Genomic DNA, 25819 nt, shown 5'->3' with positions numbered 1-25819 from the left:
TCACAGACTCTAAGAAGTCTCACTCTTCTTGCACTTAAGGCGGCTTTGTGACTTTTGTATTTAATTCCGATGTAATTTCAGTGTTTCATCGTCAATGTGTATGTAAAAGGAATACATTGAACCTGCAGTGGTGTATCGGAAACTAATACTGGTCTCATAGGAAAGGATCAAAGCACAGACTCTAAGAAGTCTCACACCTCTTGCACTTAAGGTGGCATTGTGCATTTTGTATTTAATTCCGATGTAATTTCAGTGTTTCATCGTCAATGTGTATGTAAAAGGAATACATTGAACCTGCAGTGTTGTACCGGAAACTAATACTGGTCACATAGGAAAGGATCAAAGCACAGACTCTAAGAAGTCTCACTCCTTTTGTACTTAAGGTGGCATTGTGCCTTTTGTATTTAATTCCGATGTAATTTCAGTGTTTCATCGTCAATGCGAATGTCCAAGGAATACATAGAACCTGCAGTGGTGTATCGGAAACTAATACTGGTCTCATTGGAAAGGATCAAAGCACAGACTATTAGAAGTCTCACTCCTTTTGCACTTAAGGTGGCATTGTGCATTTTGTATTTAATTCCGATGTAATTTCAGTGTTTCATCGTCAATGTGAATATCCAAGGAATACATAGAACCTGCAGTGGTGTATCGGAATCTAATACTGGTCTCATAGGAAAGGATCAAAGCACCGAATGTAAGAAGAGTCTCTATGCTTGTACTTAAGGCGGCTTTGTGCCTTTTGCATTTAATTCCGACGCGATTTCTGTGTTTCGTCGTTAATGTGAAGGTCCAAGGAATACAATGAACCTGCAGTTGTGTATCGGAAACGAATACTGGTCTCACAGGAAAGGATCAAATCACAGACTCTAAGAAGTCTCACTCTTCTTGCACTTAAGTCGGCATTGTGCCTTTTGTATTTATTTCCGATGTAATTTCAGTGTTTCATCGTCAATGTGTATGTAAAAGGAATACATTGAACCTGCAGTGGTGTATCGGAAAGTAATACTGGTCTCATAGGAAAGGATCAAAGCACAGAATTTAAGAAGTCTCACTCTTCTTGCATTTAAGGCGGCATTGTGCCTTTTGTATTTAATTCCGATGTAATTTCAGTGTTTCATCGTCAATGTGTATGTAAAAGGAATACATTGAACCTGCAGTGGTGTATCGGAAACGAATACTGGTCTCACAGGAAAGGATCAAATCACAGACTCTAAGAAGTCTCACTCTTCTTGCACTTAAGGCGGCATTGTGCCTTTTGTATTTAATTCCGATGTAATTTCACTGTCTCATCGTCAATGTGTATGTAAAAGGAATACATTGAACCTGCAGTGGTGTATCGGAAACTAATACTGGTCTCACAGAAAAGAATCAAAGCACCGACTGTAAGAAGAGTCTCTATTCTTGTACTTAAGGCGGCATTGTGCCTTTTGTATTTAATTCCGACGCGATTTCTGTGTTTCGTCCTTAATGTGAAGGTCCAAAGTATACAATGAACTTGCAGTGGTGTATCGGAAACGAATACTGGTCTCACAGGAAAGGATCAAATCACAGACTCTAAGAAGTCTCACTCTTCTTGCACTTAAGGCGGCATTGTGCCTTTTGTATTTAATTCCGATGTAATTTCAGTGTTTCATGGTCAATGTGTATGTAAAAGGAATACATTGAAACTGCTGTGGTGTATCGGAAACTAATACTGGTCTCATAGGAAAGGATCAAAGCACAGACTCTAGGAAGTCTCACACCTCTTGCACCTAAGGTGGCATTGTGCCTTTTGTATTTAATTCCGATGTAATTTCAGTGTTTCATCGTCTATGTGTATTTAAAAGGAATACATTGAACCTGCAGTGTTGTACCGGAAACTAATACTGGTCACATAGGATAGGATCAAAGCACAGACTCTAAGAAGTCTCACTCCTTTTGTACTTAAGGTGGCATTGTGCCTTTTGTATTTAATTCCGATGTAATATCAGTGATTCATCGTCAATGTGTATGTAAAAGGAATACATTGAACCTGCAGTGGTGTATCGGAAACTAATACTGGTCTCATAGGAAAGGATCAAAGCACAGACTATAAGAGGTCTCACTCCTTTTGCACTTAAGGTGGCATTGTGCATTTTGTATTTAATTCCGATGGAAATTCAGTGTTTCATCGTCAATGTGAATATCCAAGGAATACATAAAACATGCAGTGGTATTTCGGAAACTAATACTGGTCTCACAGAAAAGAATCAAAGCACCGACTGTAAGAAGAGTCTCTATTCTTTTACTTAAAGCAGCATTGTGCATTTTGTATTTAAGTCCGACGCGATTTCTGTGTTTCGTCGTTAATGTGATGGTCCAAGGAATACATCGAACCTACAGTGGTGTATCGGAAACGAATACTGGTCTCACAGGAAAGGATCAAATCACAGACTCTAAGAAGTCTCACTCTTCTTGCACTTTAGGCGGCATTGTGCTTTTGTATTTAATTCCGATGTAATTTCATTGTTTCATCGTCAATGTGTATGTAAAAGGAATACGTTGAACCTGCAGTGGTGTATCGGAAACTAATACTGGTCCCATAGGAAAGGATCAAAGCACAGACTCTAAGAAGTCTCCCTCCTTTTGTACTTAAGGTGGCATTGTGCCTTTTGTATTTAATATCGATGTAATATCAGTGTTTCATCGTCAATGTGTATGTAAAAGAAATTCATTGAACCTGCAATGGTGTATCAGAAACAATTACTGGTCTCATAGGAAAGGATCAAAGCACAGACTCTAAGAAGTCACACTAGTTTTGTACTTAAGGTGGCATTGTGCCTTTTGTATTTAATTGCCATGTAATATCAATGTTTCATCGTCAATGTGTATGTAAAAGGAATACATTGAACCTGCAGTGGTGTATCAGAAACTAATACTGGTCACATAGGAAAGGATCGAAGCACAGACTATAAGAAGTCTCACTCCTTTTGCACTTAAGGTGGCATTGTGCATTTTGTATTTAATTCCGATGTAATTTCAGTGTTTCATCGTCAATGTGAATATCCAAGGAATACATAGAACCTGCAGTGGTGTATCGGAAACTAATACTGGTCTCACAGGAAAGGAACAAAGCACAGACTGTAAGAAGAGTCTCTATTCTTGTACTTAAGGCGGCATTGTGCCTTTTGTATATAATTCCGACGCGATTTCTGTTTTTCGTCGTCAATGTGAAGGTCCAAGGAATACATTGAACCTGCAGTGGTGTATCGGAAACGAATACTGGTCTCACAGGAAAGGATCAAATCACAGACTCTAAGAAGTCTCACTCTTCTAGCACTTAAGGCGGCATTGTGCCTTTTGTATTTAATTGCGATGTAATTTCAGTGTTTCATCGTCAATGTGTATGTAGAAGGAATACATTGAATCTGCAGTGGTGTATCGGAAATTAATACTGGTCTCATAGGAAAGGATCAAAGCACAGACTGGATGAAGTCTCACACCTTTTGCACTTACGGTGGCATTGCGCCTTTTGTATTTAATTCAGATGTAATTTCAGTGTTTCATCGTCAATGTGTATGTAAAAGGAATACATTGAACCTGCAGTAGTGTATCGGAAACTAATACTGGTCTCATAGGAAAGGATCAAAGCACAGACTCTAAGAAGTCTCACACCTTTTGCACTTAAGGTGGCATTGTGCCTTTTGCATTTAATTCCGATGTAATTTCAGTGTTTCATCGTCAATGTGTGTGTAAAAGGAATACATTGAACCTGCAGTGTTGTTTCGGATACTAATACTGGTCTCATAGGAAAGGATCAAAGGAAAGACTCTAAGAAGTCTCACTCCTTTTGTACTTAAGGTGGCATTGTGCCTTTTGTATTTAATTCCAATGTAATATCAGTGTTTCATCGTCAATGTGTATGTAAAAGGAATACATTGAACCTGCAGTGGTGTATCGGAAACTAATATTGCTCTCATAGGAAAGGATCATAGCACAGACTATAAGAAGTCTCACTCTTCTTGCACTTAAGGCGGCATTGTGCATTTTGTATTTAATTCCGATGTATTTTCAGTGTTTCATCGTCAATGTGAATATCCAAGGAATACATTGAACCTGCAGTGGTGTATCGGAAACTAATACTGTTCTCATAGGAATGGATCAAAGCACCGACTGTAAGAAGAGTCCCTATTCTTGTACTTAAGGCGGCATTGTGCCTTTTGCATTTAATTCCGACGCGATTTCTGTGTTTCGTCGTTAATGTGAATGTCCAAGGAATACATTGAACCTGCAGTGGGGTATCATAAACGAATACTGGTCTCACAGGAAAGGATCAAATCACAGACTCTAAGAAGTCTCACTCTTCTTGCACTTAAGGCGGCATTGTGCCTTTTGTATTTAATTCCGATGTAATTTCAGTGTTTCATCGTCAATTTGTCTGTAAATGGAATACATTGAACCTGCAGTGGTGTATCGAAAACTAATACTGGTCTCATAGGAAACGATCAAAGCACAGAATTTAAGAAGTCTCACTCTTCTTGCATTTAAGGCGGCATTGTGCCTTTTGTATTTAATTCCGATGTAATTTCAGTGTTTTATCGTCAATGTGTATGTAAAAGGAATACATTGAACCTGCAGTGGTGTATCGGAAACGAAGACTAGTCTCACAGGAAAGGAACAAATCACAGACTCTAACAAGTCTCACTCCTCTTGCACTTAAGGCGGCATTGTGCCTTTTGTATTTAATTCCACTGTAATTTAAGTGTTTCATCGTCAATATGTATGTAAAAGGAATACATTGAACCTGCAGTGGTGTATCTGAAACAAGTACTGGTCTCATAGGAAACGATCAAAGCACAGACTCTAAGAAGTCTCACTCCTTTTGTACTTAAGGTGGCATTGTGCCTTTTGTATTTAATTCCCATGTAATATCAGTGTTTCATCGTCAATGTGTATGTAAAAGGAATACATTGAACCTGCAGTGGTGTATCGGAAACTAATACTGGTCTCATAGGAAAGGATCAAAGCACAGACTATAAGAAGTCTCACTCCTTTTGCACTTAAGGTGGCATTGCGCATTTTGTATTTAATTCCGATGTAATTTCAGTGTTTCATCGTCAATGTGAATATCCAAGGAATATATAGAACCTGCAGTGGTGTATCGGAAACTAATACTGGTCTCATAGGAAAGGATCAAAGCACAGACTATAAGAAGTCTCACTACTTTGGAACTTAAGGTGGCATTGTGCATTTTGTATTTAATTCCGATGTAATTTCAGTGTGTCATCGTCAATGTGAATATCCAAGGAATATATAGAACCTGCAGTGGTGTATCGGAAACTAATACTGGTGTCACAGGAAAGGATCAAAGCACCGACTGTAAGAAGAGTCTCTATTCTTGTACTTAAGGCGGGATTGTGCCTTTTGTATTTAATTCCGACGCGATGTCTGTGTTTCATCGTCAATGTGAAGGTCCAAGGAATACATTGAACCTGCAGTGGTGTATCGGAAACTAATACTGGTCTCACAGGAAAGGATCAAATCACAGACTCTAAGAAGTCTCACTCTTCTTGCACTTAAGGCGGCATTGTGCCTTTTGTATTTAATTCCGATGTAATTTCAGAGTTTCATCGTCAATGTGTATGTAAATGGAATACATTGAACCTGCAGTGGTGTATCGGAAACTAATACTGGTCTCATAGGAAAGGATCAAAGCACAGACTTTAAGAAGTCTCACTCTTCTTGCATTTAAGGCGGCATTGTGCCTTTTGTATTTAACTCCGATGTAATTTCAGTGTTTCATCGTCAATGTGTATTTAAAAGGAATACATTGAACCTGCAGTGTTGTACCGGAAACTAATACTGGTCACATAGGATAGGATCAAAGCACAGACTCTAAGAAGTCTCACTCCTTTTGTACTTAAGGTGGCATTGTGCCTTTTGTATTTAATTCCGATGTAATATCAGTGATTCATCGTCAATGTGTATGTAAAAGGAATACATTGAACCTGCAGTGGTGTATCGGAAACTAATACTGGTCTCATAGGAAAGGATCAAAGCACAGACTATAAGAAGTCTCACTCCTTTTGCACTTAAGGTGGCATTGTGCATTTTGCATTTAATTCCGATGTAAATTCAGTGTTTCATCGTCAATGTGAATATCCAAGGAATACATAAAACATGCAGTGGTATTTCGGAAACTAATACTGGTCTCACAGAAAAGAATCAAAGCACCGACTGTAAGAAGAGTCTCTATTCTTTTACTTAAAGCAGCATTGTGCATTTTGTATTTAAGTCCGACGCGATTTCTGTGTTTCGTCGTTAATGTGATGGTCCAAGGAATACATCGAACCTGCAGTGGTGTATCGGAAACGAATACTGGTCTCACAGGAAAGGATCAAATCACAGACTCTAAGAAGTCTCACTCTTCTTGCACTTTAGGCGGCATTGTGCCTTTTGTATTTAATTCCGATGTAATTTCATTGTTTCATCGTCAATGTGTATGTAAAAGGAATACGTTGAACCTGCAGTGGTGTATCGGAAACTAATACTGGTCCCATAGGAAAGGATCAAAGCACAGACTCTAAGAAGTCTCACTCCTTTTGTACTTAAGGTGGCATTGTGCCTTTTGTATTTAATATCGATGTAATATCAGTGTTTCATCGTCAATGTGTATGTAAAAGAAATTCATTGAACCTGCAGTGGTGTATCAGAAACAATTACTGGTCTCATAGGAAAGGATCAAAGCACAGACTCCAAGAAGTCACACTAGTTTTGTACTTAAGGTGGCATTGTGCCTTTTGTATTTAATTGTCATGTAATATCAGTGTTTCATCGTCAATGTGTATGTAAAAGGAATACATTGAACCTGCAGTGGTGTATCAGAAACTAATACTGGTCACATAGGAAAGGATCGAAGCACAGACAATAAGAAGTCTCACTCCTTTTGCACTTAAGGTGGCATTGTGCATTTTGTATTTAATTCCGATGTAATTTCAGTGTTTCATCGTCAATGTGAATATCCAAGGAATACATAGAACCTGCAGTGGTGTATCGGAAACTAATACTGGTCTCACAGGAAAGGAACAAAGCACAGACTGTAAGAAGAGTCTCTATTCTTGTACTTAAGGCGGCATTGTGCCTTTTGTATATAATTCCGACGCGATTTATGTTTTTCGTCGTTAATGTGAAGGTCCAAGGAATACATTGAACCTGCAGTGGTGTATCGGAAACGAATACTGGTCTCACAGGAAAGGATCAAATCGCAGACTCTAAGAAGTCTCACTCTTCTTGCACTTAAGGCGGCATTGTGCCTTTTGTATTTAATTGCGATGTAATTTCAGTGTTTCATCGTCAATGTGTATGTAAAAGGAATACATTGAATCTGCAGTGGTGTATCGGAAATTAATACTGGTCTCATAGGAAAGGATCAAAGCACAGACTGGATGAAGTCTCACACCTTTTGCACTTACGGTGGCATTGTGCCTTTTGTATTTAATTCAGATGTAATTTCAGTGTTTCATCGTCAATGTGTATGTAAAAGGAATACATTGAACCTGCAGTAGTGTATCGGAAACTAATACTGTTCTCATAGGAAAGGATCAAAGCACCGACTGTAAGAAGAGTCCCTATTCTTGTACTTAAGGCGGCATTGTGCCTTTTGCATTTAATTCCGACGCGATTTCTGTGTTTCGTCGTTAATGTGAATGTCCAAGGAATACATTGAACCTGCAGTGGTGTATCATAAACGAATACTGGTCTCACAGGAAAGGATCAAATCACAGACTCTAAGAAGTCTCACTCTTCTTGCACTTAAGGCGGCATTGTGCCTTTTGTATTTAATTCCACTGTAATTTAAGTGTTTCATCGTCAATATGTATGTAAAAGGAATACATTGAACCTGCAGTGGTGTATCTGAAACAAGTACTGGTCCCATAGGAAACGATCAAAGCACAGACTCAAAGAAGTCTCACTCCTTTTGTACTTAAGGTGGCATTGTGCCTTTTGTATTTAATTCCCATGTAATATCAGTGTTTCATCGTCAATGTGTACGATAAAGGAATACATTGAACCTGCAGTCGTGTATCGTAAACTAATACTGTTCTCATAGGAAAGGATCAAAACACAGACTATAAGAAGTCTCACTCCTTTTGCACTTAAGGTGACATTGTGCATTTTGTATTTAATTCCGATGTAATTTCAGTGTTTCATCGTCAATGTGAATATCCAAGGAACACATAGAACCTGCAGTGGTGTATCGGAAACTAATACTGGTCTCATAGGAAAGGATCGGAGCACCGACTGTAAGAAGTGTCTCTATTCCTGTACTTAAGGCGGCATTGTGCCTTTTGCATTTAATTCCGACGCGATTTCTGTGTTTCGTCGTTAATGTGAAGGTCCTAGGAATACATTGAACCTGCAGTGGTGTATCGGAAACGGTTACTGGTCTCACAGGAAAGGATCAAATCACAGACTCTAAGAAGTCTCACTCTTCTTGTACTTAAGGCGGCATTGTGCTTTTTGTATTTAATTCGGATGTAATTTCAGTGTTTTATCGTCAATGTGTATGTAAAAGGAATACATTGAACCTGCAGTCGTGTATCGGAAACTAATACTGGTCTCATAGGAAAGGATCAAAGCACAGAATTTAAGAAGTCTCACTCTTCTTGCATTTAAGGCGGCATTGTGCCTTTTGTATTTAATTCCGATGTAATTTCAGTGTTTCATCGTCAATGTGGATGTAAAAGAAATACAGTGAACCTGCAGTGGTGTATCGGAAACGAAGACTGGTCTCACAGGAAAGGATCAAATCAAAGACTCTATGAAGTCTCACTCTTCTTGCACTTAAGGCAGCATTGTGCCTTTTGTATTTAATTCCGCTGTAATTTCAGTGTTTCATCGTCAATGTGTATGTAAAAGGAATACATTGAACCTGCAGTGGTGTATCAGAAAGAAATACTGGTCTCATAGGAAAGGATCAAAGCACAGACTCTAAGAAGTCTCAGTCCTTTTGTACTTAAGGTGGCATTGTGCCTATTGTATTTAATTCCGATGTAATATCAGTGTTTCATCGTCAATGTGTATGTAAAAGGAAAACATTGAACCTGCAGTGGTGTATCGGAAACTAATACTGGTCTCATAGGAAAGGATCAAAGCACAGACTATAAGAAGTCTCACTCCTTTTGCACTTAAGGTGGCATTGTGCCTTTTGTATTTAATTAAGATGTAATATCAGCGTTTCATCGTCAATGTGTAAGTAAAAGTAATACATTGAACCTGCAGTGTTGTATCGGAAACTAATACTGGTCTCATAGGAAAGGATCAAAGCACAGACTCTAAGAAGTCTCACTCCTTCTGTACTTAAGGTGGCATTGTGCCTTTTGTATTTACATCCGATGTAATATCAGTGTTTCATCGTCAATGTGTATGTAAAACGAAAACATTGAACCTGCAATGGTGTATCGGAAACTAATACTGGTCTCATAGGAAAGGATCAAAGCACAGACTATAAGAAGTCTCACTACTTTGGAACTTAAGGTGGCATTGTGCATTTTGTATTTAATTCCGATGTAATTTCAGTGTGTCATCGTCAATGTGAATATCCAAGGAATATATAGAACCTGCAGTGGTGTATCGGAAACTAATACTGGTGTCACAGGAAAGGATCAAAGCACCGACTGTATGAAGAGTCTCTATTCTTGTACTTAAGGCGGGATTGTGCCTTTTGTATTTCATTCCGACGCGATGTCTGTGTTTCATCGTCAATGTGAAGGTCCAAGGAATACATTGAACCTGCAGTGGTGTATCGGAAACTAATACTGGTCTCATATGGAAGGATCAAAACACAGACTCTAAGAGGTCTCACTCCTTTTGCACTTAAAGTGGCGTTGTGCCTATTGTATTCAATTCCGATGTAATTTCAGTATTTCATCGTCAATGTGTATGTGAAAGGAACACATTGAACCTGCAGTGGTCTATCGGAAACTAATACTGGTCTCATAGGAAAGGATCAAAGCACAGACTATAAGAAGTCTCACTCCTTTTGCACTTAAAGTGGCGTTGTGCCTATTGTATTCAATTCCGATGTAATTTCAGTATTTCATCGTCAATGTGTATGTGAAAGGAAAACATTGAACCTGCAGTGGTCTATCGGAAACTAATACTGGTCTCACAGGGAATGCTCAAAGCACCGACTGTAAGAAGAGTCTCTATTCTTGTACTTAAGGCGGCATTGTGCCTTTTGTATTAAATTCCGACGCGATTTCTGTGTTTCATCGTTAATGTGAAGGTCCTAGGAATACATTGAACCTGCAGTGGTGTATCGGAAACTAATACTGGTCTCACACGAGTGGATCAAAGCACAGACTCTAAGAAGTCTCACTCTTCTTGCACTTAAGGCGGCATTGTGCCTTTTGTATTTAATTCCGATGCAATTACAGTGTTTCATCGTCAATGTGTGTGTAAAAGGAATGCATGGAACCTGCAGTGGTGTATCGGAACCTAATACTGGCCTCATATGGAAGGATCAAAACACAGACTCTAAGAAGTCTCACTCCTTTTGCACCTAAAGTGGCATTGTGCCTATTATATTCAATTCCGATGCAATTTCAGTATTTCATCGTCAATGTGTATGTAAAAGGAATACATTGAATCTGCAGTGGTGTATCGCAAACTAATACTGGTCTCACAGGTAAGGATCAATGCACCGACTGTAAGAAGAGTCTCTATTCTTGTACTTAAGGCGGCATTGTGCCTTTTGTAGTTAATTCCTACGCGATTTCTGTGTTTCATCGTTAATGTGTAGGTCCAAGGAATACACTGAACCTGCAGTGGTGTTTTGGCAACTATTACTGGTCTCACAGGAAAGGATCAAAGCACCGACTGTAAGAAGAGTCCCTATTCTTGTACTTAAGGCGGCATTGTGCCTTTTGTATTTAATTCCGATGTAATTTCAGTGTTTCATTGTCAATGTGTATGTAAAAGGAATACATTAAACCTGCAGTGGTGTATTGGAACCTAATACTGGTCTCATATGGAAGGATCAAAACACAGACTCTAAGAAGTCACACTCCTTTTGTACTTAAGGTGGCATTGTGCCTTTTGTATTCAATTCCGATGTAATTTCAGTGTTTCATCGTCAATGTGTAAGTAAAAGGAATACCTTGAACCAGCAGTGGTGTATCGGAAACTAATACAGGTCTCATAGGAAAGGTTCAAAGCTCAGACTCTAAGAAGTCTCACTCCTCTTGCACTTAAGGTGGTATTGTGCCTTTTGTATTAATTCCGATGTAATTTCAGTGTTTCATTGTCAATGTGTATGTAAAAGGAATACATTGAACCTGCAGTGGTGTATCGGAAACTAATACTGGTCTCATAGGAAAGGATCAAAGCACAGAATTTAAGAAGTCTCACTCTTCTTGCATTTAAGGCGGCATTGTGCCTTTTGTATTTAATTCCGATGTAATTTCAGTGTTTCATCGTCAATGTGTATGTAAAAGGAATACATTGAACCTGCAGTGGTGTATCGGAACCGAAGACTGGTCTCACAGGAAAGGATCAAATCACTGACTCTAAGAAGTCTCACTCTTCCTGCACTTAAGGCGGCATTGTGCCTTTTGTATTTAATTCCGCTGTAATTTCAGTGTTTCATCGTCAATGTGTATGTAAAAGGAATACATTGAACCTGCAGTAGTGTATCGGAAACAAATACTGGTCTCATAGGAAAGGATCAAAGCACAGACTCTAAGAAGTCTCACTACTTTTGTACTTAAGGTGGCATTGTGCCTTTTGTATTTAATTCCCATGTAATATCAGTGTTTCATCGTCAAAATGTATGTAAAAGGAATACATTGAACCTGCAGTGGTGTATCGGAAACTAATGCTGGTCTCATAGAAAAAGGATCAAAACACAGACTATAAGAAGTCTCACTCCTTTTGCACTTAAGGTGGCATTGTGCATTTTGTATTTAATTCCGATGTAATTTCAGTGTTTCATCGTCAATGTGAATATCCAAGGAATACATAGAACCTGCACTGGTGTATTGGAAACTTATACTGGTCTCATAGGAAAGGATCAAAGCACCGACTGTAAGAAGAGTCTCGATTCTTGTACTTATGGCTGCATTGTGCCTTCTGCATTTAATTCCGACGCGATTTCTGTGTTTCGTCGTTAATGTGAAGGTCCAAGGAATACATTGAACCTGCAGTGGTGTATCGGAAACGAATACTGGTCTCACAGGAACGGATCAAATCACAGACTCTAAGAAGTCTCACTCTTCTTGCACTTAAGGCGGCATTGTGCCTTTTGTATGTAATTCCGATGTAATTTCAGTGTTTCATCGTCAATGTATATGTAAAAGGAATACATTGAACCTGCAGTGGTGTATCGGAAACTAATACTGGTCTCATAGGAAAGGATCAAAGCACAGAATTTAAGAAGTCTCACTCTTCTTGCAATTAAGGCGGCATTGTGCCTTTTGTATTTAATTCCGATGTAATTTCAGTGTTTCATCGTCAATGTGTATGTAAAAGGAATACATTGACCCTGCAGTGGTGTATCGGAAACAAATACTGGTCTCATAGGAAAGGATCAAAGAACAGACTCCAAGAAGTCTCACTCCTTTTGTACTTAAGGTGGCATTGTGCCTTTTGTATTTAATTCCCATGTAATATCAGTGTTTCATCGCCAATGTGTATGTAAAAGGAATACATTGAACCAGCAGTGGTGTATCGGAAACTAATACTGCTGTCATAGGAAAGGATCAAAGCACAGACTATAAGAAGTCTCACTCCATTTGCACTAAATGTGGCATTGTGCATTTTGTATTTAATTCCGATGTAATTTCAGTGTTACTTCGTCAATGTGAATATCCAATGAATACATAGAACCTGCAGTGGTGTATCGGAAACTTATACTGGTCTCACAGGAAAGACTCAAAGCACCGACTGTAAGAAAAGTCTCTATTCTTGTACTTAAGGCGGCATTGTGCCTTTTGTATTTAATTCCGACGCGATTTCTGTGTTTCGTCGTTAATGTGAAGGTTTTAGGAATATATTGAACCTGCAGTGGTGTATCGGAAACGAATACTGGTCTCACAGGAAAGGAACAAATCACAGACTCTAAGAAGTCTCACTCTTCTTGCACTTAAGGCGGCATTGTGCCTTTTGTATTTAATTCCGATGTAATTTCAGTGTTTAATCGTCAATGTGTATGTAAAAGGAATACATTGAACCTGCAGTGGTGTATCGGAAACTAATACTGGTCTCATAGGAAAGGATCAAAGCACAGACTCTAAGAAGTCTCACACCTTTTGCACTTAAGGTGGCATTGTGCCTTTTGTTTTTAATTCCGATGTAATATTAGTGTTTCATCGTCAATGTGTATGTAAAAGGAATACATTGAACCTGCAGTGGTGTATCAGAAACTAATACTGGTCTCATAGGAAAGGATCAAAGCACAGACTATAAGAAGTCTCACTCCTTTTGCACTTAAGGTGGCATTGTGCATTTTGTATTAAATTCCGATGTAATTTCAGTGTTTCATCGTCAATGTGAATATCCAAGGAATACATAGAACCTGCAGTGGTGTATCGGAAACTAATACGAATCTCACAGGAAAGAATCAAAGCACCGACTGTAAGAAGAGTCTCTATTCTTGTACTTAAGGCAGCATTGTGCATTTTGATTTTAATTCCGACGCGATTTCTGCGTTTCGTCGTTAATGTGATGGTCCAAGGAATACATTGAACCTGCAGTGGTGTATCGGAAACGAATACTGGTCTCACAGGTAAGGATCAAATCAACGGCTCTAAGAAGTCTCACTCTTCTTGCACTTAAGGCGGCATTGGGCATTTTGTATTTAATTCCGATGTAATTTCAGTGTTTCATCGTCAATGTATATGTAAAAGGAATACATGGAACCTGCAGTGGTGTATCGGACACTAATACTGGTCCCATAGGAAAGGTTCAAAGCACAGACTCTAAGAAGTCTCACTCCATTTGTACTTAAGGTGGCATTGTGCCTTTTGTATTTAATTCCGATGTAATATCAGTGTTTCATCGGCAATGTGTATGTAAAAGGAATACATTGAACCAGCAGTGTTGTATCGGAAACTAATACTGGTCTCATAGGAAAGGATCAAAGCACAGACTCTAAGAAGTGTCACTCCTTTTGTACTTAAGGTGGCATTGTGACTTTTCTATTTAATTCCGATGTAATATCCGTGTTTCATCGTCAATGTGTATGTAAAAGGAAAACATTGAACCTGCAGTGGTGTATCGGAAACTAATACTGGTCTGATAGGAAAGGATCAAAGCACAGACTATAAAAAGTCTCACTCCTTTTACACTTAAGGTGGCATTGTGCATTTTGTATTTAATTCCGATGTAATTTCAGTGTTTCATCGTCAATGTGAATATCCAAGGAATATATAGAACCTGCAGTGGTGTATCGGAAACTGATACTGGTCTCACAGGAAAGGATCAAAGCACCGACTGTAAGAAGAGTCTCTATTCTTGTACTTAAGGCGGCATTGTGCCTTTGTATTTAATTCCGACGCGATATCTGTGTTTCGTCGTTAATGTGAAGGTCCAAGGAATACATAGAACCTGCAGTGGTGTATCGGAAACGTATACTGGTCTCACAGGAAAGGATCAAATCACAGACTCTAAGAATTCTCACTCTTCTTGCACTTAAGGCGGCATTGTGCCTTTTGTATTTAATTCCGATGTAATTTCAGTGTTTCATCGTCAATGTGTATGTAAAAGGAATACATTGAGCCTGCAGTGGTGTATCGGAAACTAATAATGGTCTCATAGGAAAGGATCAAAACACAGACTTTAAGAAGTCTCACTCTTCATGCATTTAAGGCAGCATTGTGCCATTTTGTATTTAACTCCGATGTAATTTCAGTGTTTCATCGTCAATGTGTGTGCAAAAGGAATACATGGAACCTGCAGTGGTGTATCGGAAACTAATACTGGTCTCATTTGGAAGGATCAAAACACAGACTCTAAGAAGTCTCACTCCTTTTGCACTTAAAGTGGCGTTGTGCCTATTGTATTCAATTGCGATGTAATTTCAGTATTTCATCGTCAATGTGTATGTGAAAGGAATACATTGAACCTGCAGTGGTGTATCGCAAACTAATACTGGACTCACAGGATAGGATCAACGCACCGACTGTAAGAAGAGTCTCTATTCTTGTACTTAACGCGGCATTGTGCCTCTTGTAGTTAATTCCGACGCGATTTCTGTGTTTCATCGTTAATGTGAAGGTCCAAGGAATACATTGAACCTGCAGTGGTGTATCGGAAACTAATACTGGTCTCATTTGGAAGGATCAAAACACAGACTCTAAGAAGTCTCACTCCTTTTGTACTTAAGGTGGCATTGTGCCTTTTGTATTTAATTCCGATGTAATTTCAGTATTTCATCGTATATGTGTATGTAAAAGGAATACATTGAACCTGCAGTGGTCTATCGGAAACTAATACTGGTCTCATAGGAAAGGATCAAAGCTCAGACCCTAAGAAGTCTCACTCCTCTTGCACTTAAGGTGGCATTGTGCCTTTTGTATTTAATTCCGATGTAATAGCAGTGTTTCATCGTCAATGTGTATGTAAAAGGAATACATTGAACCTGCAGTGGTGTATCGGAAACTAATACTGGTCTCATAGGAAAGGATGAAAGCACCGACTCTAAAAAGTCTCACTCTTCTTGCATTTAAGTCGGCATTGTGCCTTTTCTATTTAATTCCGATGTAATTTCAGTGTTTCACCGTCAATGTGAATGTCCAAGGAATACATTGAACTTGCAGTGGTGTATCGGAAACTAATACTGGTCTCACAGGAAAGGATCAAAGCACCGACTGTAAGAACAGTCTATATTCTTGTACTTAAGGCGGCATTGTGCCTTTTGTATTTAATTCCGATGCGATTTCTGTGTTTTGTCGTCAATGTGAAGGTCCAAGGAATACATTGAACCTTCAGTGGTGTATCGGAAAATAATACTGGTCTCACAGGAAAGGATCAAAGCACAGACTCTAAGAAGTCTCACTCTTCTTGCACTTAAGGCTGCATTGTGCCTTTTCTATTTAATTCTGATGTAATTTCAGTGTTTCATCGTCAATGTATATGTAAAAGGAATCCATTGAACCTGCAGTGGTATATCGGAAACTAATACTTGTCTCATAGGAAAGAATCAAAGCACAGACTCGAAGAAGTCTCTCTCTTCTTGCATTTAAGGCGGCATTGTGCCTTTTGTATTTAATTCGAATGTAATATCAGTTTTTCATCGTCAATGTGAATGTCCAAGGAATACATTGAACCTGCAGTGGTGTATCGGAAACTAATACTGGTCTCACAGGAAAGGATGAAAGCACCGACTGTAAGAAGAGTCCATATTCTTGTACTTAAGGAGGCATTGTGCCTTTTGTATTTATTTCCGATGCGTATCTGTGTTTCGTTGTCAATGTGAAGGTCCAAGAAATACATTGAACGTGCAGTGGTGTATCGGAAACTAATACTGGTCTCATAGGAAAGTATCAAAGCACAGACTCTAAGAAGTCTCACTCTTCTTGCACTTAAGGCGGCATTGTGCCATTTGTATTTAATTCCGATGTAATTTTAGTGTTTTATCGTCAATGTGAATTTCTAAGGAATACATTGAACTTGCAGTGGTGTATCGGAAACTAATACTGGTCTCACAGGAAAGGATCAAAGCACAGCCTCTAAGAAGTCTCACTCTTTTTGCATTTAAGGCGGCATTGTGCCTTTTGTATTTAATTCGGATGTAATATCAGTTTTTCATCGCAAATGTGAATGTCCTAGGAATACATTGAACCTGCAGTGGTGTATCGGAAACTAGTACTGGTCTCACAGGAAAGAATCAAAGGACCGACTGTAAGAAGAGTCTACATTCTTGTACTTAAGATGGCATTGTGCCTTTTGTATTTAATTCCTATGCGATTTCTGTGTTTCGTCGTCAATGTGAAGGTCTAAGGAATCCATTGTAGCTGCAGTGGTGTATCGGAAACTAATACTGGTCTCATCGGAAATTATCAAATCACAGACTCTAAGAAGTCTCACTCTTCTTTCTTTTAAGGCGTCATGGTGCCTATTGTATTTAATTCCGATGTAATTTCTGTGTTTCATCGTCAATGTGAAGGTCCAAGGAATACATTGAACCTGCAGTGGTGTATCGGAAACTAATACTGGTCTGTCAGGAAAGGAACAAAGCACAGACTCTAAGAAGTCTCACTCTTCTTGCACTAAAGTCGGCATTTTGCCTTTTGCATTTAATTCCGATCTAATATCAGTGTTTCATCGTCAATGTGTATGTAAAAGGAATACATTGAACCAGCAGTGGTGTTCGGAAACTAATACTAGTCTCATAGGAAAGGATCAAATCACAGACTCTAAGAAGGCCCAATCGTCTTGCACTTAAGGCGGCATTGTGACTTTTGTATTTAATTCCGATGTAATGTAGGTGTTTCATCGTTAATGTGTATGTAAAAGGAATACATTGAACCTGCAGTGGTGTATCGGAAACTAATACTGGTCTCATAGGAAAGGATCAAAGCAAGGTCTCCAAGAAGTCTCACTCTTCTTGCACTTAAGGCGGCATTGTGCCTTTTGTATTTAATTCCGATGTAATTTCAGTGTTTCATCCTCAATGTGTATGTAAAGAGAATTCATTGAACCTGCAGTGATGTATCGGAAACTAAAAGTGGTCTCATAGGAAAGGATCAATGCGCAGACTCTAAGAGGTCTCACTCTTCTTGCACTTAAGGCGGCATTGTGCCTTTAGTATGTAATTCCGATGTAATTTCAGTGTTTCATCGTCAATGTGAATGTCCAAGGAATACATTGAACCTGCAGTGGTGTAACGGAAACTAATACTGGTCTCACAGAATTGGATCAAAGCACCGACTGTAATAAGAGTCTCTATTCTCGTACCTAAGGCGGCATTGTGCCTTTTGTATTTAATTCCGATGCGATTTCTGTGTTTCATCGTCAATGTGAAGGTCCAAGGATTACATTGCACCTGCAGTTGTGTATCGAAACCTAATAGTGGTCTCACAGGAAAGGATCAAAGCACAGACCCTAAGAAGACTCACTCTTCTTGCACTTAAGGCGGCATAGTGCCTTTTGTATTTAATTCTGATGTATTTTCGGTGTTTCATCGTCAATGTGTATGTCTAAGGAATACATTGAACCTGCAGTGGTGTATCGGAAACTAATACTGGTCTCACAGGGACTGCTCAAAGCACCGACTGTAAGAAGAGTCTCTATTCTTGTACTTCAGGCGGCATTGTGCTTTTTGTACTTAATTCCGATGCGATTTCTGTGTTTCATCGTCGATGTGAAGGTCCAAGGAATACATTGAACCTGCAGTGGTGTATCGGAAACTAATACTGGCCTCACAGGAAAGGATCAAAGCACAGACTCTAAGAATTCTCACTCTTCTTGCACTGAAGGCGGTGTTGTGCCTTTTGTTTTTAATTCCGATGTAATTTCAGTGTTTCATCGTCAATGTGAACGTCCAAGAAATACATTGATCTTGCAGTGGTGTATCGGAAACTAATACTTGCCTCACAGGAAAGGATCAAAGCACATACTCTAAGAAGTCTCACTCTTCTTGTTCTTATGGCGTCATTGTGCCTTTTGTATTTAATTTTGATGTAATTTCAGTTTTTCATCCTCAATGTGTATGTAAAAAGAATACATTGAACCTGCAGTGATGTATCGGAAACTAAAATTGGTCTCATAGGAAAGGATCAAAGCGCAGACTCTAAGAAGTCTCACTCTTCTTGCACTTAAGGCGGCATTGTGCCTTTTGTATGTAATTCCGATGTAATTTCAGTGTTTCATCGTCAATGTGAATGTCCAAGGAATACATTGAACCTGCAGTGGTGTATCGGAAACTAATACTGGCCTCACAGGAAAGGATCAAAGCACAGACTCTAAGAATTCTCACTCTTCTTGCACTGAAGGCGGTGTTGTGCCTTTTGTTTTTAATTCCGATGCGATTTCTGTGTTTCATCGTCAATGTGAAGGTACAAGGATTACATTGCACGTGCAGTTGTGTATCGGAACCTAATAGTGGTCTCACAGGAAAGGATCAAAGCACAGACTCTAATAAGTCTCACTCTTCTTGCACTTAAGGCGGCATAGTGCCTTTTGTATTTAATTCCGACGTAATTTCAGTATTTCATCGTATATGTGTATGTAAAAGGAATACATTGAACCTGCAGTGGTCTATCGGAAACTAATACTGGTCTCACATGGAATGTTCAAAGCACCGAATGTAAGAAGAGTCTCTATTCTTGTACTTAGGGCGGCATTGTGTCCTTTGAATTTAATTCCGACGCGATTTCTGTGTTTCATCGTTAATGTGAAGGTCCAAGGAATACATTGAACCTGTAGTGGTATCGGAAACTATAACTGGTCTCACAGGAAAGGATCAAAGCACAGACTCTAAGTAGTCTCAAACTTCTTGCACTTAAGGCGGCATTGTGGCTTTTGTATTTAATTCCGATGTAATTTCAGTGTTTCATCGTCAATGTGTAAGTAAAAGGAATACCTTGAACCAGCAGCGGTGTATCGGAAACTAATACTGGTCTCATAGGAAAGGATCAAAGCTCAGACTCTAAGAAGTGTCGCTCCTCTTGCACTTAAGGTGGCATTGTGCCCTTTGTATTTAATTCCGATGTAATTTCAGTGTTTCATCGTCAATGTGTATGTAAAAGGAATACATTGAACCTGCAGTGGTGTATCGGAAACTAATACAGGTCTCATAGGAAAGGATGAAAGCACTGACTCTAAGAAGTCTCACTCTTCTTGCATTTAAGTCGGCATTGTGCCTTTTCTATTTAATTCCGATGTAATTTCAGTGTTACATCGTCAATGTGAATGTCCAAGGAATACATTGAACTTGCAGTGGTGTATCGGAAACTAATACTGGTCTCACAGGAAAGGATCAAAGCACCGACTGTAAGAAGTGGCTATATTCTTGTACTTAAGGCGGCATTGTGCTTTTGTATTTAATTCCGATGCGATTTCTGTGTTTTGTCGTCAATGATAAGATCCAAGGAATACATTGAACCTTCAGTGGTGTATCGGAAAATAATACTGGTCCCACAGGAAAGGATCAAAGCACAGACTCTAAGAAGTCTCACTCTTCTTGCACCTAAGGCTGCATTGTGCCTTTTGTATTTAATTCTGATGTAATTTCAGTGTTTCATTGTCAATGTATATGTAAAAGGAATACATTTAACCTGCAGTGGTGTATCGGAAACTAATACTGATCTCATAGGAAAGAATCAAAGCACAGACTCTAAGAAGTCTCACTCTTCTTGCATTTAAGGCGGCATTTTGCCTTTTGTATTTAATTCCGATGTAATTTCAGTGTTTCATCGTCAATGTGAATGTCCAAGGAATACATTGAACCTGCAGTGGCGTATCGGAAGCTAATACTCGTCTCACAGGAAAGGATTAAAGCACCGACTGTAAGAAGAGTCTCTATTCTTGTAATTAAGGCGGCATTGTGCCTTTTGTATTTAATTCCGACACGATTTCTGTGTTTCATCGTCAATGTGAAGGTCCAAGGAATACATTAAACGTGCAGTGGTGAATCTGAAACTAATACTGGTCTCTCAGGAAGGGATCAAAGCACAGACTCTAAGAAGTCTCACTCTTCTTGCACTTAAGGCGGCGTTGTGCCATTTGTATTTAATTCCGATGTAATTTTAGTGTTTGATCGTCAATGTGAATGTCCAAGGAATACATTGAACCTGCAGTGCTGTATCGGAAACTAATACTGGTCTCACAGGAAAGGTTCAAAGCACACTCTCTAAGAAGTCTCACTCTTCTTGCATTTAAGGCGGCATTGTGCCTTTTGTATTTAATTCCGATGTAATTGCAGTTTTTCATCGGCAATGTGAATGTCCCAGGAATACATTGAACCTACAGTGGTGTATCGGAAACTAGTACTGGTCTCACAGGAAAGGATCAAAGCACCGACCCTAAGAAGAGTCTATATTCTTGTACTTAAGGCGGCATTGTGCCTTTTGTATTTAATTCCGAAGCGATTTCTGTGTTTCGTCGTCAATGTGAAGGTCCAAGAAATACATTGAACCGGCAGTGGTGTATCGGACACTAATACTGGTCTAGTAGGAAAGAATCAAAGCACAGACTCCAAGAAGTCTCACTCTTCTTGCACTTAAGGCGGCATTGTGCCTTTTGTATTTAATTCCTATGTAATTTCAGTGTTTCATCGTCAATATGTATGTAAAAGGAATACATTGGACCTGCAGTGGTGTATCGGAAACTAATACTGGTCTCATAGGAATGGATCAATGCACCGACTCTAAGTAGAGTCAATATTCTTGTACTTAAGGTGGCATTGTGCCTTTTGTATTTAATTCCGATGCGATTTCTGTGTTTCGTCGTCAATGTGAAGGTCCAAGGAATACATTGAACCTGCAGTGGTGTATCGGAAACTAATACTGGTCTCATAGGAAAGGATCAAAGCACAGACTCTAAGAAGTCTCACTCTTCTTCCATTTAATGCGACATTGTGCCTTTTTAATTAATTTTGATGTAATTTCAGTGTTTCATCGTCAATGTGAATGTCCAAGGAATACATAGAACCTGCGGTGGTATATCGGAAGCTAATACTGGTCTCACAGGAAATGATCAAAGCACAGACTGTAAGAAGTCTCACTCTTCTTGCATTTAAGGCGTCATTGTGCCTTTTGTATTTAATTCCGATGTAATTTCTGTATTTCATCGTTAATGTGAAGGTCCAAGGAATACATTGAAACTGCAGTGGTGTATCGGAAACTAATACTGGACTCAGTGGAAAGGATCAAAGCACAGACGCTAAGAAGTCTCACTCTTCTTGCATTTAAGGTGGCATTGTGCCATTTGTATTTAATTCCGATGTAATTTCAGTGTTTCATCGTCAATGTGAATGTACAAGGAATCCATTGAACCTGCAGTGGTATATCGGAAACTAATACTTGTCTCAGAGGAAAGGATCAAAGCACCGACAGTTAGAAGACTCTCTATTCTTGTTCTTAAGGCGGCATTGTGCCTTTTGTATTTAATTCCGATGCGATTTTTGTGTTTTGTCGTCAATGTGAAGGACCAACGAATACATTGAACCTGCAGTGGTGTATCGGAAACTAATACAGGTCTCACAGGAAAGGATCAAAGCACGGACTCTAAGAAGTCTCACTGTTCTTGCACTTAAGGCGGCATTGTGTCTTTTCTATTTAATTCAGATGTAATTTCAGTGTTTCATCGTCAATGTGTATGTAAAAGGAATACATTGAACCTGCTGTGGTGTATCGGAAACTAATACTGGTCTCATAGGAAAGTATCAAAGCACAGACTCTAAGAATTCTCACTCTTCTTGCAGTTAAGGCGGCATTTTGCCTTTTGCATTTAATTCCGATCTAATATCAGTGTTTCATCGTGAATGTGTATGTAAAAGGAATACATTGAACCTGCAGTGGTGTATCGGAAAATAACACGGGTCTCACAGGAAAGGATCAAAGCACAGACTCTAAGAAGTCTCAGTCCTCTTGCACTTAAGGCGTTATTATTCCTTTTGTATTTAATTCCGATGTAATGTAGGTGTTTCATCGTTAATGTGTATGTAAAAGGAATACATTGAACCTGCAGTGGTGTATCGGAAACTAATACTGGTCTCACAGGGACTCCTCAAAGCACCGACTGGAAGGAGAGTCTATATTCTTGTACTTAAAGCGGCATTGTGCCTTTTGTATTTAATTCCGATGCGATTTCTGTGTTTCATCGTCAATGTGATTGTCCAATGGATACATTGAACCTGCAGTGGTGTATATGAAACTAATACTTGTCTCACAGGAAAGGATCAAAGCACACAATCTAAGAAGTCTCACTCTTCTTGCACTTATGGGGGAATTGTGCCTCTTGTATTTAATTCCGATGTAATTTCAGTGTTTCATCGTCGATGTGTATGTAAAAGGAATACATTGAACCTGCAGTGGTGTATCCGAAACTAATACTGGTCTCATAGGAAAGGATCAAAGCACAGACTCTAAGAAGTCTCACTCTTCTTGAACTTTAAGCTGGATTGTGTCTTTTGTATTTAATTCCGATGCGATATCTCTGTTTCATTGTCAATGTGAAGGTCCAAGGTATACATTGAACCAGCAGTAGTGTATCGCAATCGAATACTGGTCTCACAGGGATTGCTCAAAGCACCGACTGTAAGAAGAGTCTCTATTCTTGTATTTAAGGCGGCACTGTGCTTTTTGTACTTAACTCCGATGCGATTTCTGTGTTTCATCGTCAATGTGAAGGTCCAAGGAATGCATTGAACCTGCAGTGGTGTATCGGAACCAACACTGGCCTCACAGGAAAGGATCAAAGCACAGACTCTAAGAATTCTCACTCTTCTTGCACTTAAGGCGGCATTGTGCATTTTGTATTTAATTCCGATGTAATTTCAGTGATTCATCGTCAATGTGAAGATCCAAGGAATACATTGAGCCGGCAGTGGTGTTTCGGAAACTAATACTGGTCTCACAGGGACTGCTCAAAGCACCGACTGTAAGAAGAGACTCTGTTATGGTACTTAAGGCGGCATTGTGCCTTTTGTATTTAATTCCGATGCAATTTCTGTGTTTCATCGTCAATGTGATTGTCCAATGTATACATTGAACCTGCAGTGGTGTTTATGAAACTAATGCTTGTCTCACAGGAAAGGATCAAAGCACACAATCTGAGAAGTCTCACTCTTCTTGCACTTAAGGGGGCATTGTGAATCTTGTATTTAATTCCGATGTAAATTCAGTGTTTCATCCTCAATGTATATGTAAAAGGAATACATTGAACCTGCAGTGGTGTATCGGAAACTAATACTGGTCTCAGAGGAAAGAATCAAAGCAAAGACTCCAAGAAGTCTCACTCCTCTTGCACTTAAGGTGGCAATGTGCCTTTAGTAATTAATTCCTATGTAATTTCAGTGTTTCATCGTCAATGTGTATGTAAAAGGAATACTTTGAACCTGCAGTGGTGTATCGGAAACTAATACTGGTCTCATAGGAAAGGATCAAAGGACCGACTGTAAGAAGAGTCTATATTCTTGTACTTAAGGTGGCATTGTGCCTTTTGTATTTAATTCCGATGCGATTTCTGTGTTTCTTGGTCAATGTGAAGGTCCAAGGAATACATTGAAGCTGCAGTGGTGTATCGGAAACTAATACTGGTCTCATTGGAAATTATCAAATCGCAGACTCTAAGAAGTCTCACTCTTCTTTCATTTAAGGCGTCATGGTGCCTTTTGTATTTAATTCCGATGTAATATCTGTGATTCATCGTCAATGTGAAGGTCAAAGGAATACATCGAACCTGCAGTGGTGTATTGGAAACTAATACTGTTCTCATAGGAAAGGATCAAAGCACAGACTCTAAGAAGTCTCACTCTTCTTGCATTTAAGGCGACATCGTGCCTTTTGTATTTTATTCCGATGTAATGTTAGTGTTTCATCGTTAATGTGTATGTAAAAGGAATACATTGAACCTGCAGTGGTGTATCGGAAACTAATACTGGTCTCACAGGGACTGCTCAAAGCACCGACTGTAAGAAGAGTCTCTATTCTTGTACTTAAGGCGGCATTGTGCGATTTGTACTTCATTCCGATGCGATTTCTGTGTTTCATCGTCAATGTGAAGGTCCAAGGAATACATTGAACCTGCAGTGGTGTATCGGAAACTAATACTGGCCTCACAGGAAAGGAACAAAGCACAGACTCTAAGAAGTCTCACTCTTCTTGCACTTAAGGCGGCATAGTGCCTTTTGTATTTAATTCCGATGTAATTTCAGTGTTTCATCGTCAATGTGTATGTCTAAAGAATACACAGAAACTGCAGTGGTGTATCGGAAACTAATACTAGCCTCACAGGGACTCCTCAAAGCACCGACTGTAAGAAGAGTCTCTATTCTTGTACTTAAGGCGGCATTGTGCGATTTGTACTTCATTCCGATGCGATATCTGTGTTTCATCGTCAATGTGAAGGTCCAAGGAATACATTGAACCTGCAGTGGTGTATCGGAAACTAATACTGGCCTCACAGGAAAGGAACAAAGCACAGACTCTAAGAATTCTCACTCTTCTTGCACTGAAGGCGGCGTTGTGCCTTTTGTTTTTAATTCAGATGTAATTTCAGTGTTTCATCGTCAATGTGGACGTCCAAGAAATACATTGATATTGTAGTGGTGTATCGGAAACTAATACTAGCCTCATAGGAAAGGATCAAAGCACATACTCTAGGAAGTCTCACTCTTCTTGCACTTAAGGCGGCATTATTCCTTTTGTATTTAAGTCCGATGTAATTTCAGTGTTTCATCGTCAATGTGTATGTAAAAGGAATACATTAAACCTGCAGTGGTGTTCGGAAACTAATACTGATCTCATAGGAAAGGATCAAATCACAGACTCTAAGAAGTCTCACTCTTCTTGCACTTAAGGCTTGCATTTTGCATTTAGTTCCGATGTAATATCAGTGTTTCATCGTCAATGTGTATGTAAAAGGAATACATTGAACCTGCAGTGGTGTATCGGAAATAATACTGGTCTCACAGGAAAGGATCAAAGCACAGACTCTAAGAAGTCTCACTCTTCTTGCACTTAAGGCGGCATTATTCCTTTTGTATTTAAGTCCGATGTAATTTCAGTGTTTCATCGTCAATGTGTATGTAAAAGGAATATATTGAACCTGCAGTGGTGTTCGGAAACTAATACTGGTCTCATAGGAAAGGATCAAATCACAGACTCTAAGAAGTCTCACTGTTCTTGTACTT

The sequence above is a fragment of the Schistocerca serialis genome, chromosome 3, assembly GCF_023864345.2.
Source record: "Schistocerca serialis cubense isolate TAMUIC-IGC-003099 chromosome 3, iqSchSeri2.2, whole genome shotgun sequence".
Lineage (NCBI taxonomy): Eukaryota > Metazoa > Arthropoda > Insecta > Orthoptera > Acrididae > Schistocerca > Schistocerca serialis.
The sequence above is the reverse complement of the archived record's forward strand: the minus strand, read 5'-3'. Positions refer to the sequence as shown.